Raw genomic sequence first — 5,935 nt, 5'->3', positions numbered from 1 at the left:
CAGGCTATGCAGCTGCAATTCAGCCCCCGCCTTTGATTGGAAACTCGAGTTTCCTTATAACCAACACAATGCTGCACCTGCTCAACACTAAGGGCATGTTCGGAGGTCTACCCAAAGAGGACCCGAATAGACACCTTAGAAATTTTCTTGGGGTTTGTTCTACCAATATGCATCCGGGCGTCTCAATGGAAGCAGTCAGGCTACAGCTCTTCCCGTACTCTCTAACGGGGGAAGCCACAGCTTGGCTAGATGATCTTCCTTCCGGATCCATCACTACTTGGGAGGAACTGACCGAAGCATTCCTCAAGAAGTTTTTCCCTCCATCGCGGATGTTACAACTCCGTGACGAAATCAACAACATTCGTCAACTTCCGGATGAGGCTCTCCATGAAACTTGGACGCGTTTTAAAAAGAAAGTCAAAAGCTGTCCCAAATATGGTTTGCCCGATGGTGTGCTTCTACAGACATTTTATAGATCTTTAGATGCGGTCAACAAATCAGTGGCGAACAACATTGCAGAGGGGTCTCTTATGGATAACTCTTATGCCACCGTTTGTGAATTGTTGGATAAATTGACCGAGACTAATGAAGCATGGCACACCAGAGATTCGGAAGTGGGTGGAGGAAGTTCCTCCAAACATGTGCTCACTCGTGAGATGATCAAGAAGGAGGAAGAGAGAGATGAATCCATGGCAAAACTGGTCACCCAAATGGACCTTCTGACAAAACATGTCATGGGTGGTGGAAGCAAAAAGGTGAACGTTGTAGAAACCTGTGAAGGGGTTCCTCCGGATGAGCAATGCTTCCAAATGTATGATGAGGAGGCAAGTTATGTCAACAATCTGAGGGAGGGTTCCCGTCCGAACTACCAAGGTCCAAATCAAGGATCTTGGCGGCAAGGTCAAGGGAATCAAGGTTGGAACAGAGAACAAGGTCACTCTAATTGGAGAGATAATCGTGACAACAATCAAGGGGGTTACAACAACAATTACAACAATCATCGGAGCACAAATCCGTACGTCCCTCCAAAGGGAAATCAACCAATCGCTGGTCAACCGCCCAACAGTGACTCCGCTAATTCAAAAATTGAAGAGATGTTGTCAAGGGTATTGACAAAAGTGGAATCCACCGACACCTTCTGCAAGGAGACAAGAGATGAGGTCAAATCCATGGGTCAAATTGTTAGTTCACACTCTACCTCCATTAAACAATTGGAGTCTCAACTTGGCCAAATCTCTGCAATCCTAAACCAAAGGCAGAAAGGCTCACTCCCTAGTGACACAGTTGCAAACCCAAGGAACGATGGTGACCATAAATGCAACGCAATTACTACCAGGAGTGGCAGAACAATTGGGGAAAGTGTGTTGGTGAAAGAGAATGTGCTGGGTGATGAAGATAAAATGGTTGAAGAACCCATCACTGACAAGGACCTCCCGGAAATTAATGATGCCTCGGAAAGCAAGAAAGCGGCGGAGGAGGTACCAAGGGCTTCACCGCCCGTTATGAGGCCTCCCCCTCCTTTTCCCCAACGATTGGCAAAGAAAGCGGAAGATGGAAAGTTCCTCAAGTTCATAGATCGATTAAAGGAGCTCTCAATAAATATTCCATTGGTTGAGGCACTTGAACAAATGCCCGGTTATGCGAAGTTCATGAAAGATCTTGTGACCAAAAGAAGAAACCCTGGCAGTGAAACATTGGGGGCACTCATCATTGTAGCGCAATCATCACCAAAGCTTTGGTGCACAAAAAAGAAGATCCCGGAGCATTCACAATTCCATGCACCATCGGTAATTACAAGTTTGCTAAAGCTTTATATGATCTTGGAGCAAGCATCAATTTGATGCCGCTTTCTATATTCAACAAGTTGGGATTGGGCACCCCCCGTCCTACCACGATGAGATTACTTATGGCGGATAGAACCGTAAAGAGGCCCATTGGTATTCTTTATGATGTGCTTGTAAGAGTGGATAAATTTATTTTTCCGGCCGATTTTGTGATCTTGGATTGTGAAGTTGACTTTGAAGTTCCCATAATCTTGGGAAGACCATTCTTAGCCACAGGGCGTGCCCTCGTGGATGTGGAAAGAGGTGATCTGAAATTTAGAATGAATGATGAAGAGATCACTTTCCATATTTGCAAGTCAATGAAACAACCGGCGGATATGAGTGTTGTGTCGGTTATTGACACAATTGATGAAGCAATGGAGACAACCATAGAACAAGAGCATATAGGTGATATGTTGGCGGCGGTGATAATGAATTATGAATGGGATGACGAAAAAGAATTTGAGGAGATGGTCAATGCACTGATTGGAATGGGGTCTTATCACCTCAATCCAAAGAAACTCGATCTTGACTTGGAAAACCGAGCAGCTCCTCCTGCAAAACCTTCAATTATTGAGCCTCCTACTTTGGAACTCAAACCTCTTCCTTCACATTTGAGGTATGAGTTTCTTGGACTCAACAACACATTGCCTGTGATTATTTCTGCCCGGTTGACGGATGAGCAAAGAGAGAGGTTGATGGTGATCTTGAGAAGATACAAAAAAGCTATCGGGTGGAGTATTGCGGATATTCAAGGGATTCCACCCGGTATTTGTACACATAAAATTCAGCTTGACGAAGACTGTGAGCCAAGCGTTGAACATCAAAGGAGGTTAAATTCTCCCATGCAAGAGGTCGTAAAAGTTGAGATAATCAAGTGGTTAGATGCCGGGGTTGTGTACCCCATTTCGGATAGCTCATGGGTGAGTCCGGTTCAATGCGTACCAAAAAAAGGTGGGATCACCGTGGTTGCAAATGATAAAAATGAGTTGATTCCCACTCGCAAGGTTACCAGATGGCGTGTTTGCATGGATTATCGGAAGCTGAATAAGTGGACCAAAAAGGACCACTTCCCAATGCCATTCATGGATAAAATGCTTGATAGGCTTGCGGGTAGAGATTATTATTGCTTCCTTGATGGGTATTCCGGGTACAACCAGATCACCATTGCTCCCGAGGACCAAGAGAAAACTACCTTCACGTGTCCTTATGGGACCTTTGCTTTCAAGAGAATGCCTTTTGGGTTATGTAATGCACCCGCAACATTTCAACGTTGCATGATGTCTATTTTCTCCGATATGGTTGAGGAATCCATTGAAATCTTCATGGATGACTTTTCCGTAGTTGGGGATTCATTTGATGAATGCCTGCAGAATCTTGCCCAAGTATTGAAACGATGTGAAGAGACAAATTTGGTTCTAAATTGGGAGAAGTGCCTCTTCATGGTTAGAGAATGCATCGTCTTGGGGCACAAGATTTCGGAAAAGGGGCTTGAAGTTGATCAAGTTAAAATTGAGGTTATTGTTAAGCTTCCCCCTCTAATTTCCGTTAAAGGTGTTCGTAGCTTCCTTGGGCATGCTGGGTTTTATAGAAGATTTATCAAGGATTTCTCAAAAATAGCCAACCCTCTATGCAAGTTGTTGGAGAAGGAGTCGAAGTTTGTATTTGATGATGCTTGTTTGAAGGCATTTGAGGTTTTGAAAGAGAGACTCACATCGGCTCCTATCATCATTGCCCCGGACTGGTCTCAACCCTTTGAGTTGATGTGTGATGCAAGTGGCTTTGCTATGGGGGCTGTTCTTGGCCAGAAGCGAGATAAGATTTTTCACCCAATTTACTACGCAAGCAAGACTCTGAACAGTGCCCAAATGAATTACACTGTCACAGAACAAGAGTTGCTAGCTATTGTGTTTGCCTTCGAGAAGTTCCGGGCTTACTTGTTGGGCACCCATGTGATTGTTCACACCGATCACGCAGCCTTACGTTACCTCATGACAAATAAAGATGCAAAACCGAGTTTGATACGTTGGGTCCTTCTCTTGCAAGAGTTTGACTTTGAAGTCAAAGATCGAAAAGGGTGTGAGAATCAAGTGGCGGACCACTTGTCTCGTCTTGAAGAAGGTGGGCGTCCATTGGACGGCCTAGAAATCAATGAGTCATTTCCGGATGAGCAAGTAATGGCGGGGTCGCATGACATGATCCCTTGGTATGCCGATTTTGCTAACTTCCATGCAAGCGACATTATGCCAGTGGATTTGAGCTTCCACCAAAAGAAGAAGTTTTTGAGTGATGCCCGGAAATTCTATTGGGACGAGCCATATCTATTCAGGGTTTGCGCCGACAACATCATAAGGAGGTGCATACCCGAAGTAGAAATGATGCCCATCATCGAAGCTTGACACTCATCACCGGTGGGTGGACATCATAGTAGCTCAAGAGCGGCGGCTAAGGTTTTTCAAAGTGATTTTTATTGGCTGACAATCCATCAAGATGCTCATGACTTTGTGAAAGCTTGTAATCAATGTCAAAGGCATGGGGGCATATCAAGAAGGCATGAGCTACCAATGACACCGATTCTCGAAGTTGAATTGTTCGATGTATGGGGCATTGATTTTATGGGTCCATTTGTAAGCTCCTACAGTAACAGGTACATTCTTGTGGCAGTAGACTATGTATCCAAATGGGTGGAAGCCGTCGCGCTCCCCAACAATGAAGGAAGAAGTGTCACTGCATTTTTGAAAAGGGTTATCTTCTCAAGGTTCGGAACTCCAAGGGCAATCATTAGTGACGGGGGCTCTCATTTCTGCAATCGATTATTCAAGACTCTTCTTGAGAAGTATGGGGTCAAGCATAAAGTGGCCACCCCGTATCATCCCCAAACAAGTGGCCAAGTTGAGGTCTCAAATAGAGAAATTAAGAGCATCCTTTCCAAAATAGTGAATGCTAACCGGACTGATTGGTCAAGGAAATTGGATGATGCCCTATGGGCATACTGAACAGCCTACAAGACACCAATTGGCATGTCCCCATATCAACTGGTATTTGGAAAAGCCTGTCATCTTCCGGTGGAACTCGAACATAAGGCATTGTGGGCCTTGAAAAAGTTGAATCTAGAATGGGGTGATGCCTCAAACTTGAGGTTGGAGCAGATGAACGAACTCGATGAATTTCGACTAAAGGCATATGCGAGTTCTTCACTCTACAAGGCCCGCTTGAAACACTTCCATGACAAGAAGATCTTGGAAAGAGAGTTCAGCATCGGAGATCGGGTATTGTTGTTTAACTCCAGGCTCCGGTTGTTTCCCGGGAAGTTGAAATCCAAATGGTCTGGCCCGTTTGAAATCACGCAAGTGTTCCCATCTGGAGCAATTGAACTTGTTTGCCCAAGTGGTAATAAAATCAAAGTGAATGGGCAAAGGGTGAAACATTACTGGGGATCTCAGAATGAAGCAAAGATTATCGAGGTCTTCATCCTCAACGAGCCATAAAAGGGCTAAACAGGTATCAACGTCGTGCTGCGACGTAAAATCAAGCGCTTCTTGGGAGGCAACCCAAGTTTCATTTTCATGTGTTTATTATTCTTTTACGATGTTTTGATGTGTGTCCAAGTGTGTAGGAATAAAGTGTGCACAAAGAAGAAGAATTGGAAAAATGCCAACTGACACCACATGCGACACCACATGCGAATCGCATGTGGTGTCTGCCATGGCAAATGCGTCTCGCATCTGATGCCAAAATTCAGTCATTGAGAACAAAAGTTTCTGTCATCATATGCGATGGAGTGTCACGACATGCGACTCGCATGTCACACATGCGACATCATGTGCGAGTCGCATGTTGTGCAGGTAGGTGAAAATTCGCGGGTCGACCCGACCCGGCGGAAACGTTTTGTTTAAAATAAAAGAAGGTAACCGTTCATCTTCAGTTACAACTTCACGATTCCCTCTCCTCCCATTCCTTCTTCTCCCCTACATCATCCCATAATTCCATTTCACTCTAATCATCTTTAATCACCTCCCCAAATCCTGACTGGTATTTACTTCTTTTCCCCTGAAAACAAAGTATTTCAAGGTCTCCTACTTTCATTAACTTTCAAGGTATGTCAACTTTTC

At 44.6% G+C, this 5,935-nt stretch overlaps 1 pseudogene; it reads left to right on the top strand.

The window, feature by feature from the left end:
- The first annotated feature begins 689 nt into the window (after nucleotides 1-689).
- On the top strand, nucleotides 690-5,311 carry LOC132637287 (uncharacterized; annotated as a pseudogene).
- Nucleotides 5,312-5,935: the final 624 nt, after the last annotated feature.

The sequence above is a fragment of the Lycium barbarum genome, chromosome 4, assembly GCF_019175385.1.
Source record: "Lycium barbarum isolate Lr01 chromosome 4, ASM1917538v2, whole genome shotgun sequence".
Classification (NCBI taxonomy): domain Eukaryota; kingdom Viridiplantae; phylum Streptophyta; class Magnoliopsida; order Solanales; family Solanaceae; genus Lycium; species Lycium barbarum.
Note: the sequence above shows the minus strand (reverse complement) of the source record. Positions and strands in the feature narration are given on the sequence as shown.